The 13097-nt window shown below is 32.9% G+C and overlaps 1 protein-coding gene across 1 annotated transcript in view; it reads left to right on the top strand.

The window, feature by feature from the left end:
- The window catches only part of LOC106462844 (COP9 signalosome complex subunit 2-like), an 82234-nt gene that overhangs the window by 22120 nt on the left and 47017 nt on the right, over nt 1-13097 (top strand). The window lies entirely within an intron of this gene.

Here is a 13097-nt window from a genome sequence, read left to right on the forward strand (position 1 = left end):
TTGTAAAATACAGTCACATTTCAATTATTATACATTGTAGATGTAACCAGATTCTGCAGGTCATGTGACATCTTCCAAAGGATAATACCTAAAAGGGAGGTATCCAAGGTGCCACTGGGTGAGATGCCATTCAGCAAAGTAGCTGTGGAGTTGATTGGACCACTAGCAACAGCATCTGATAAGTGCAACAGGTATGTGCTGACAGTAGTTCACTATGTTACACATTACTCGGAAGGCATAACATTACCGAATATTGAGACAGAGAGAATAGCAGAAGCCCTCCTGGAAGTGTTCTGCAGCATAGGCTTTCCAAAAGAAGTCTTGAATGTCGGAGAAACCCAGTTTACCTCAGAACTGATCCAAGAAGTGTGCAGACTCATCAGCACCAGCTCTTTACCACCCCATACAACCCCAGATGTAATGAACTTTGTGAGAGAGTCAATGGAGTTTTAAAGAGCATGCTGAAGAAGATGTGCCAGGAGAGACCACATGACTGGGACAGGTACCTACAGGCAGTATTATTTACTTACCAAGAAGTCCCACAAGCAAGTACATGATTTTAACCCTTCAAGTTACTGTACAGAAGTACGGTACATGGTCTGATGCAGATATTGAAAGAACCGTGGACAGCACAAGAATTAGAAGTGAGGAACACATGCCAATATGTGTTAGACCTAAGAAGCCAATGTCAACTCACTCAAGAAAGTTTGTATGCAGTTCAAGGCAGTCAGAAGCACTTCTATGAGAAGAAGACCAATGATTGATGTTTCAAGATCAGACAAAAGGTCTTGGTTTTGCTGCTCACAGACAACAACAAACTCACTCTGCAGTGGAAAGGACCTTTGAAAGTGGAGGAAGTGGTCAACAGAATGGAATATAAGTGAGAGTGGACAGAAAGACCAATATCTACCATAGCAATCTGTTGAAAGGTACTTCAAGAGGGAAGAAGAAGACCTAATGGGTGCAGCTATTGAGGCAAGATGAACAATGCAGAACTTGAAAACAGTGATTTTGTCATAGAAGATGAAGACCTATTAGACTCAAGACCACTGGTTGGGAATGAGATGCACAAAGATGTACAAGATCTACTGTGCTAGTATACAGATATCTTCACAGAGAGACCAGACAAAAAAGACCTTGTACAACACAAGATTGAGATCACAACCAGGTATCCAGTCAATGTCAAGCTCTACCAGATGCTTTATGCAATGAGAGACCAATCACGCAAGAAGTTGAGTCTTCAAATTTAGTCTACTGTTCACCAGTGGTAATCACAAAGAAGAGGGACAGTTCACACTACTTCTGAATAGATTTCATGAAGCTGAACCTCTTGAAGAAATTCGACTCCAAACCTATTGGCAACCCAGAGACTGTCATGGTGAAACTAGAAGGGGCCAAATTCTTTATGAAGATCGACCTCAGTAAAGGTTATTAGCTGATCCTTATGGAGACAGGATCTAAAGAGAAGATAACCTCTGTGACACCAGATGGATGCTGCCGGTTCGAGAGGATGTCAATTAGGTTAGTCAACTCTGTAGCGACATTCAACTGCATGATTTTTCATAAAACCACCATCAAGCATTTTTGTGGGTGACATTATGACCCACACAGCCAGATGGAAAAACCACCTGAAGAAACTCGGAGAGCTGTTCAGACAAGTGAGGACAGCAGGTCTTATCATCAGACCATCTAAGTGCTACATCGGCTATTCTGTCCTGGACTTTGTTGGACACAAAGTGGGTGACCAACAAATAGCCATTGAAGAGGAGAAGCAAACCTGCATACAAGATGCACCAGCTCTGACAACCAAGCAGCAAATCAGATCCTTCCTGGGGTTAGCGGAATGTTACTAGAAGTTCATCCCGAACTACACTGTAGTTGCTGCACCACTGATGGACCTAAGAAAGGCCAACTGAACAAGGTGAACTGGGAACAACCTCAGCTGATGGCATTCCAGAAGTTTAAGAACATGTTAGGAAGTTTGTCAATCCTTAGAATGCCAGACTTCAACAAACTGTTCATTGTTCAGGCCAATGTGTCAGATGTTAGAATTGGAATAGTACTTCCACAAATTATGAAGATGAACTGTTTCCAGTAATGTACATTAGCAAAAAGCTGTTGAGTAGTGAGAAGAACTACTCTGTGATTGAACAAGAGTGTCTGGCCATCATATTTGCTATCCCAAAATTCTAGAACTACCTCTACAGGAAGGAGTTCATCATCCAGACAGACCATCAGCTACTTGCATACATCTAGAGATGCAAAACTGACAGTGTGAGAGTCATGGGGTGGGCATTGTATCTCCAGAACTACAGATGCAAATTTTGGTGCAGACTGTATCAGTAGACTTTATGCATGAACTGAAACAGTCTTTGTATAAAATGGTTTAATATTTTTCTTGAAGAGGGCCTTATTGTTAGATATACATGACTTTTTATTTTAATATAGGGCAAGTGTTAAATTTAGTTATGTTTAGAAGTGATAGTTTATTGCAGGTTTGTTTACATAGTTATGTACAAATCATATATTGTGTAGTTTTATTGTTATGATTTGGAGCTTGTATTATTGTGTTCTGTTACTAGAACCTTCTAAGTTTTCACCTTCGTTTGATCGAGTATTGTTACATCATAATATCTCATAGTATATAGAAAGCTCTAGGCCTCAGTTGGGCTACTTATAAATGTGTGTCCAAAATGTAGTTCAAGCTAAGGTAAGACAAAGTTAGTGAGAAATATAGTCAGATGGATCTAGACTGTATGTGAGTTTAGTGGCCATAAGAGTGTATAATGGCAATTTATAAAGTGAAATTATTGCAGAATGTATTGTAACAACAGAGTAGAGAAGAATAATTTGTCTTGTCAATTGTGTTCTGAGGTAATTGAACAAACTTTTGATGAAAAGAGACGATTATTTAAAGGTCTAGATACAACTGTGGTGGTTAACTATGTAATGAACATTTGTATATATGTTTGACTTCTTTAATATATTATTTTAAAACAAGTGGACTGTGTGCTGTTTGTTTATTACTGAAATTTATTGCCAGTAAGTCACAGACACCTTCTGTATAGAATCCTGCCCACACCTACATCCGTATTAAAAACCTGACACCTTTGTTGTTGATTTTCTTAAAAAATGGGTTCAATTCCACATGAAAAATGTTAAGTTTTATTGAACTTTTTTGTGATTATACAATTGTTATATTAGTAATTGGTCTTAACATATCAACTCATAATGCCAAAATTGTTTTCTTAAATGGATTTTGGAGGGCTTTCTATCTTAACCCTTTACCTACCGGGGCCATTTTGTCGTATTGTGAGGGCAAAATCACATTTGTGAATTGAAAATATTATAGAGAACTTATCTTTTATTGGTTTTCAGATTTTATTTTTGTAAATAGTAGCATAACATTCAATTATTTGTACTATTTGAAGTGAAATTTAATAAAATAAATCCCAAAATATGTCAGAGACTATAAATAAGCACTCTCTAAGGAAAAAAGAAAATTAAAAAAAATTTTTTCCTTGTACTTTAGTGCTGGTACTGCCATCTGTGATTGGTATTTAAGCCTTTTTCTAGCCTGTTATTTTTATAAAACAACGTCTGGGTGTGTCAAACCTCAGTTGTAAAACTTTTAGCCAATCCTAGTCGAAGGTGTCAATTTCAGTACCCTGTTATTCCAATCGCTGTATTTCACGTTTAACAAATCATAGGATGATAAGCAAAGCACGTGATGAAACTTTGTCCTATGGATTTTACAATATGAATATGTGTGGTAGTTATTATAGTAACTTCCATTTATGTAGAGGTTGTGCTTAGTAGTGGTCAATAGTACTTTTTTTGTTATAAGCCTTAGAAAATATGCTTCTGGAAAAAACTGCATGGGATATATGCGACTTTTATTATTTTTTTATAGTAGCTTAAATCATCCTCTATCGTATATCTATTTATATTAATTATTATATTGAAAAATTAACTCAAAATAGATATATTTTTGAGAAAGAAGTTGATCCACGAATGTTAGGGTTAAGGTCTTTCAAGTGGCAAGTGCATGATCTTTACATGGATTAAACTTAGTGCTTTGGACTGAAGGAGTTTGTGATTTTTATATTCTTTTGTATTAAAATTAGCAGTTTTAAGTTCAATAATTTAGTGTAATTTTATATTTAGTTCATAATATAAATATGATTTAGTATTTAGAATGATAAGTGTGTGTGATTTGTACGTACTAATAGTACCACTTCGATAGTTGCAGGCTTATCGTAACAAGTTTATATTTTTCCTTTTTACTATCATTACTTAGTAAGACCCACACGTCTTTTGTTGTTGTTTTATAATTAAAACAGACTAACTGATATATAAAAAGTTTATTCTGATATTTTGCATAGGGTTTAAAAATATAAAGTTAAATTACATAAAAGTATGTACAAAAGTTACAAATCAAGATAACATACATACAAAAGGAGCATCAATATATGGATAAACAATATCAAACAGTTGTAAGTTATGCACTGAGAAGTAACTTGCTAATCATGTCACCCTGTCTTCTTGTCACTTCCTTTATTGTAGCATTATGTACTGTAGAAAGGGCATAAACATCTCTCTTATCAGTCCACTTCACAGCAATCATTGAGCAACAGTTGAAAAACTGGGAAGTGGGCCCTGTCCTTCCTACAAGTGCCAAGTGAAAGCAACTTATCAATCAGAGTTAGGGAAGTATAAAAGTTATTAGTAAAAAAAGAGTGTCCCCTTCCAAGGTACTTTTCCATCAGAGTCATTACAACTGTGCTAGCTAAGCCCTTGGAAGGTACAGGTCCCTCTTTACCAGAGTATATTTTAAAATTTAAGCAGTCTCCAGTCATGGCTCCAGTCAAAAATTGATTCTCCACCTGCTAGGCTTACTATGTAGATATTGCTTAAAAGAAATTCTGCCCTTTGTTCCCAACATTTGCTCATCAATAGAAAGTTCTCTAGAAGGGTTATAGTGAGTTGTAAAAGCCATTAGTAGATGATCAAGAACAGGTCTGACTTTGAAGAGTTTATCATGCTTAGGATCAGTTTTAGGTAGATTATTAGTATTGTCATTGAAATGAAAGAAGCGAGCAATAGTTAGGAATTTTTCTCTGGAAAATACTGAAGAAAACCAGGGAAGATGAAGTGAAGGAATGGTAGACCAGTAATCTGTAATAGATGTTAAGCGAGTTACACCCATAGAAATAGTTACATCAATAAAAGCTAAAATTTCTTGAGGAGTAACATCACTATATTTCAGCAGTTTCCTTTTCTTCCTGACATCGTTGTTTAGGTGTTCCCCTTGCTGGTGTGCAAATCTATTTGTTTCTTTAACAATTTTGGTAACAATGCTGAGAGAAAAAAAATCCATGAGTCTTACACCTACTTGCTTGATGGGAAACAGGCTCTCCTTGGTTGAAGTCCTCCAACAATCTGGGCTGCTCATCTTTGAGAACTTCCCATTTCCATTCTACACAACAGGCCAGGAGCTTTTCTTGTGTCTTCTTGCCTCTGGCCATTTTGGAAGTTGATGGTGGTCATGAGGAGAGTCTTCTTTCCTTGAAGGTAAGTCAGGCTCCTCAAACAAAAGTGAATACAGCAATGCTGGTTCTTGCTTTTCTCCATTTTTATTTGTTGTGGCTTCTTCTTCCAATCCAGAGGAAGAAGCAAAAATCAATTTCTACACTTCAACTAAGGAAAGATTTTTCTTTTTCCTAAGCACTGAAATATCTTTCATCTAAGAAAATTAATATGCTATTAGTATTCAGTTGACATAATGAAAACATGATACATATCATTTGAATTATTGAGCTTTGACTTTAAGAATACATTTAACAAATGTACATTTTGTTTGTATGTGTATGGACATAAATATGTGAATACTTCTGACATTACATTACTGAAAGATATCACTCCATGTATGATGGTGATATATGTGTGTATAAACTAAAATAAAACAGAGTGAAACTAATTTCAATACAGGAATCTTGTTTTAATTATTCATCTTTAACAACATAACATCTTTGAATATGTATAACTATTATGCATAAAAAAGCACATCTTACCTAAGATGGAATTTGAAGTGCTCCAATTTCATGATTTCAACAATGGTTTTAGTGAAGACTTACAAATTGCTGTGTGTGGGTTCTGTTGGTAAATGAAGTTTTTATTCTTGTAAGAGTCTTTTATACATGTGTTAAAACTCAGTGTACAAGTGACAACAATAAAACCCATATGTTGGTTGTGAAACCGACTAAATACATTCCTCTCAGTAATACAGGGAAGCTATGACATTTTCACAGTTGGGGTCTCAATACACTGAACAGCTTAAGTTTCAAATTCCAACATAAATCTTGCCTATACTGAGAGGAATATGACCAGGACTAATCTTTTAAGTGCTGTGAAGTGATTTTCTTTGTAATTTATGGTGTCTATATCATTTGGTAATCTCTTATAACAGGATGTATCATGTAACTAGGATCAGGCAGTGTTATTCAAACCACCTGTACTGTAAGCCATTACATACATTCATTAGTGGTGGCAATTAGTTTTGTCTGTGTAGTGAAACAACATACAAGGATATATGTTGAAATAAACTTGTTTGAAAGTTCAAAGACATGATATTCAAGTAACGAAGAGCTTTCTTACTATCATATCTACAGTAATGTGCAAATGCGCCCATGCTGGGCTGAACGAGAGTGACCCCCATCAGGGATGAGAGTTTATGACAAACATATGAAGTTCACGCTGCTAACCTTACGGGTTTTTTTGGCACAATAAACAAAAATACAGCTGCAATGAAACAAACTTGAAATAAAAATATTTATGAAACAAAATTAAAATGCTTTTTATGTACATATATAATTGTGTGAAATCCTATTTAAAAATACAAAATACTTGTCTATTGTTTAGGTTTACTTTTTGGTCTTTTTGAAACCATAAGGAGAGTATGTGATTATTAAAAATGTAAAAATAGACAAAATTTCCATATTATGGACAATAAAAAGTTTTTAGAGATCTTAAAACAATGTACTAAAACATAAAAAAATAATAAGTTCAAATCTAGAACAAATATAAATATCGTAATCATTTCTTATAAATACCATTTCCTAATGTAATTTTCCTAGATATTAAAGATGATAATATAAAACGAAATTTATCAAAAGTAACAGGCTTTATGTTTTTTAAGTAATACTACATGCATTTATGAAAGTTTTCATGAAGTTTCAAACAATTTCATCCACTAGTTTTATTGTTGGAACGAAATATAGCAAAAATTGCGTTGGCTACACAGAAAGTTAGCAGCCGGTGTCATCGGGTTAATTAATTAAAATGATAATATAAAATTATTGAATTTAAAACATAACTGTCATTGCCAAGTCACATGTACCTCAGAATTAGACCATGGAAAATTATGATGATAATGTTTTTTTTTATTTTACTCACTAGACTAGAAGATTCCGACACAGGCCAAACTATTTTAATTAACCTCACTAAATAGCATTCACCTTATTTCTATAAAACATGTGTAGCAATTATTTTTTAGGAAATCATCAAAGAGCAAATTTCCCAAAAGAGACTATTATTAAACTATCTTACTATATATCTGTCAGTACTCATCAAAAAGTTATATTTTTATGCTTTAGTCCTTCACCAGATGACTCATTTTAGGATCTATAACTTTTCATCAGTCACTATGTTTTTCATATTTATTAAATGTGTTTACATTTGAAACCAATATTAAGGTGTTAAGTGGTAGTAAACCTTGCACTCCAAACAATTATGATAACTGAAACACGTGCTATCTCAAGACTTCCTTGTAATACCAAATAATTGACAACCCTTTCAACCTAAGATCACAATCTTTTATAATGTTTATGCTGGTTAAGTCATAAAGAATCTATTTTTAGTTATAAAATTATTTTATTTAGACATGTAGTAAAATTAATCCAATAGTTTACTGTAGAACAGCTTATTATAGTCTGACTTGCTTATTCTCCATGGTGTTTCAGAGTAAGGTAATATTAACCAATTGTTATAGTGAAGATAAATTATTTTCTTTGATGCACACTCGGCTGAGTTCATAATTTTTGTGTGTCAAGTTTTAATTTTACATTTCATTCAGGAAGCATAGCTCAAAAAATTTGGATTAGAGCTGGCAATTAACTTAAGTATTAAAAATAATCAATTAGTTAAAATTAGTGTTTCAGGTTATTCCTACCATCCAAGAAATTGAAATATTGCCTTTAAGATTTCTTGTTATTATCTCTTATTAATTCAAATTTGTTCTGCTTAATCAATTTGTGTCGTAAATCACCAAAATTATCAACTAATCAAAATAATTGTTTCTAATTATTAAAAGTTTGATCATTCTAATTATCAATGTAATCAAAATATTGCCACACAAAAAAAGCTACTTCGATACATGTTAATCCTTATCTTGTTTATAATAAATAATAGTGTAACTTTAGCCTGATGTACTGTTTACTTATTAGAAGCTACAAACATAGTTAGTGTTATTTAGGGTACGGCTGCTTTGATAAAAAAAAAGTTATGGCAAGTTAATATTCATTATTCTTTATTTGCTCAATTAAAAATTGATTGCTGAATAAATTGCTCGTTTAACTAATAAAAATCTAATAAAGTTAAATCCTTGCCGAACAATATATAACACCTATTTTTTTTATATATATATTTTTTTACGAGTTACAGCTTTTACAGTAAGAAAGAATATTTTTTTGAAACCGATATTGCATTTTGGTTGCTTCTTTACTGGAAAAGTTATAACCTGTAAAAATATACTTATAATCAGTAAGTAAACTCAAATGGAAATATATAACATTGTTAAGTCATTAACTTATGTGCATGAATAGGATTTCTGTTTAATTATGACTTGCTCTTCATGGATTGGAAGCATTGAAAAATGTGCATCATTATTACTCTTTGACTACATCTCAACCTCAGACCCAGATCTTGAAGACTAGTCATCTGCATAAGAGCAGCTGGTGTTCACATCTTCATCAGCTCGGTCACCTTCTGTGCTACTACTGCCTATTAGCATAAGCTCATTGTAATTATCAAATTGTTTGTGCTGTTCATATTTCTTCCTTTTCTTTTGATTGGTTCTCCTAACTTTTCTTTCACTTCATAGCTTAATTACTGGGGTCACTTCAAAGGAACCAACTGGAGGACCTTCTTCTGTGATTGTAAGTAAATGGGTTAGCCTTTCTTCACCTACTAAACACCTAGAATCAACTTTCATTCACTATAATTTTGAAAACTTTCTTTCTAGTTTTGCATTTGAAACTGGAACAGAAAATAGCAATTCAATTAATGTTAGAATGTTCTTCTGATAAAAAGTTTAGAAACAACCTTTATACTCCAGATATATAAAAGAATGCTTTTTTATTTTAACCAACGTTTTGCCTTTATGGTTTCATCAGGGTTAATATAGGGTTAACAGGTTTGTTATTAGAATATTCCATTTCTTCTTCTATTTGTTTTCTGCATAGGAAGACAGAAAAAGAAATCTCTAGGTTTTCTTATAGTTATGTTTACCAAGTTATAGGTATTTGATGCTGTAGGTAAGCATGTCATGCCATTCATCAGTAACTTCGATACAGGTGCATTTGATGCCAGTATTACACAAGATGGTTTGAAAATGTTCAAACAATTCACTTATTTTAAAATCACAAAATTCTTTATTTAATTTGAGGGAAGATGCAGGCTCTTTTCTGTCTTCATGTGCCAGGGAAAATTCAGATCTAGCTACTCATGAATCAGTATTCAATACAAGAGTAATTTTCTCTAACAAAGAAAATTCCAGAGTCATCCAAACAGGAAGATAGGCAAGAGGATAACACTCAATTATCCCTTTTTCTTTGATTCAAATAAGTCCAGATTTTTTTAAATACACAACAATTTCATCATTACCTCTCTGAGCAGCCAGGTTTTTCAAATGCATCATGTAAATGCCAAGTTTATCCAGCACTAATCTCAAGGCTGCCCGTTTGAATGAAATCCATCATTTACCACATGCTCTTTTTGGTTTTACTGATCCTTTCTCAAAGTCAAATGCACTCTTCACAAGTTTGCAAATTGACTTAGTTTCTTAGGGGATTAATGATAGATATATTACAGTTTCATGAGCATGTTGTGTACTTGCCTTAAGTATGTTTCCTGAAGAGCGTCCTTCATGGCCAGCTCTAATTTATGAACCAACATCATGAAAAATTAAACATGGTGATTTTTTTTAAGCAAGGTCTTCTCACCACTTTTATTCCCACTATTCACTGATGCTCCATCTGCACCAAATTTAACAAGTTTTCGAAAAAGCTGATTTTCTGTTATGCCCAGAGAAGCAAAGCATGATTCAATAGCTGATTTAATTCCTGTTGCTTCTGTTTTCTTGATATCTTTTAAGTAAAGAAATGAGAGTTTGACTTCAACATGTTCTTCAGAATGTTGCAGGTCAAAATACAACACATAGCCAACCTCTTTCTCTGTTACACTACAATATGTTGCTCCATCTACCAACACACTGTAAAGCTTTGCTTGTTGCAAGTCCTTCCCCAGTTTATCTGCTAGGTATATGCAGTGAAAATCAACAAATTTGCCACACTGGATGTGACTAACATACATATCACCAATTTCAATACCATGATATTTCTCTTACCTAATTAAGTCTTCATACACAGTGCAAGGCAGTTCACATTTTGCAACAAAATATGCAACATCAAACTTTTTTTCAACTGTTCTTGCTGTACATCTGTAAAATAAGCAAATCCCTCGAGAACAGTTGGTTGTTTTGGATCAGGTATTAGTTTTTCTGGTAAATGTACTTGTTCTCCTGATCTCAACTCATCATTAGCATAGAGTTAGAAAGCTTGAAGGTAGAACTTTGTACTGGAATGGTCCTTTGAGTTGTATAACATGAATTTCTCAGTGCCAATAATTCAAATATTCTAAAAGTCTTTTAAAATGCAATTTGTTTTTCATGCTTTTGACATAACTTGCAATACAGCCTTTCCTCATGTCTGTCCTTGTCAGTATCATAGCCTAATTAAATGCTACCATTTTCTTCAGTGAGGTCCTTATTAATACATTTTTGAATTGTCACTGACTTTTTTTTCATAACAGAATCATGTGCTGAGTTTTATTGAATGTTTGTATTTATTGCTGAATTGTTAGAACATTTTAAATTAGCATTTTGAACAAACAAATTGGAGATGAGTGAAGACATTGTGAATGGCAGCATAGAAACTGGGGTAGAAATAAACACCCTCATACTCGTATTTTTCTCGCAAGTTTCATCAAGGTCATCTAGCTTGAGTACATGTTCATCAGTTTTATGAGAACTTTATCAGTGTTACTCAGGGACTTTTAACTGCTGGTCATATTCACTGGGCAAATATTTGGAAACAACATTTCAAATTGAAATATTGGCCATGAGTACTGTGCTGGACAGTGTCTCCTGTACCAACACAACTGTTCCGGACAAACATAGTTTTTGTGCTGGACGTTGTCCAGATGCTTATTTTCAGGCTTAAGCATATTGATAATTTTAATGTGTTCTTTCTGACCTTTCATTGATCTCAACAACTTCTCGTTTAACAGCTTATAATGTTTTTTTATAAAGTTATTAAGTAGTTTTTAATTTTTCATGCTAATGTTGGAATTGGCAAAAAGAAATTTACAAATCATTGGTAATTAAAAATATTTTGTTATTGCTGTGTTTTAAATATTTCTTATGATACCTACATTTCCACATCAACAAAGGAGTCATGTAGTACCACCACAAGTCTTTTTGCCAAATTGAAAACATTGTACTGTTTTTATTTTACTAGAACCAGAGTAAATTTGTTTTCAATGAATTATATATTATGAAATACACACTGTGACAAGAATATTTACTAGTTTTATGACTTGAAGAGTTATTTTTAACAATGAATTAGTTTATTTAGTGACAGATTTCTATAAAAATGTTGTACTCTTGTTTTCCATGTGTCATGGAATATTTATTAACTTCTCATGTGGTATGATAAGGAACTTAACTGGTCATAGTATTATAAATTTATTAGCAATTTATCTCAAGGTTTCTTAACATTTGAAGCATCATTTTTGTTGGGGAACAAGCTTGTATTTAAACAATTTGAAATGATTTTATTTACCAAGTATTCATAGTACCCATAAACATGTGTGAAACATGTTTTCATTGATTGAATTTCTTGATCCAAACTCTCTTTTTTTATGTCTGTACAAGTAAGTTTAATGTTATGTAAGAGATTCTTTGTAGTAACTAATTTGAGAACAGAACTGTTGGCTGAATTCCTGTGAACATAGAAATTAGTGTGGTAGGTTTACAGTATACGTATATATTGATTTTTGTTGTACACTGTACTTGTTTCATGTATTTCTATAATGAAACCTGATCATTGTAAAGTCTGAGTAAAAACTTCATAAGCTTTAGTCGACTACTTTGGATTTGATAAATCAATAAGTATTTACATAAAGTTGTGATTCTTTTATATCTTTAATCATCACATTAGTTTGTCATAAGGTCTCTGATATTCATTTTAAAAGGATTCTGAATGTTATGTTGAAATTATCCATTTAAAATTAAGAATCCATTCAACATAATAATATATTTAGTCTTTTTTTGTTTTTCATCATTAGTCTTCTAATTGATGAAAGAAGAAATTTTGGTCTTTCTTGAGATTGTAAATTTTTCTTAGTTGTAAAAGTGGATGCAGTTATTCTTTGTGATTTTTGAATAATCAGGTGAACTACGTATACACCTGTAGTCATTATCAGACATTCCAAATGCTGTTATATCCAGAAGCAATGAGTAAAAATGTGTTTTACTTATCATAGTTCTGGTAATTTATTGATGAAATGTTAAACAGATAACTGACACTTGTGGCAAAAACAAAAAAGTATTGTTTGAGGTCTTGTAAGACAAGTTCAAGAGATAGCAAATAAATTTTATGATATAGTTTTATATATATACTAGCTGAGTTACCCAGCATTGCACGGTGAAAATTTAGATTTGAAATGTATAGATCAGTATTTTTTTCAGCAAATTGTTC

The sequence above is a fragment of the Limulus polyphemus genome, unplaced genomic scaffold (assembly GCF_000517525.1).
Source record: "Limulus polyphemus unplaced genomic scaffold, Limulus_polyphemus-2.1.2 Scaffold1266, whole genome shotgun sequence".
Taxonomy (NCBI): domain Eukaryota; kingdom Metazoa; phylum Arthropoda; class Merostomata; order Xiphosura; family Limulidae; genus Limulus; species Limulus polyphemus.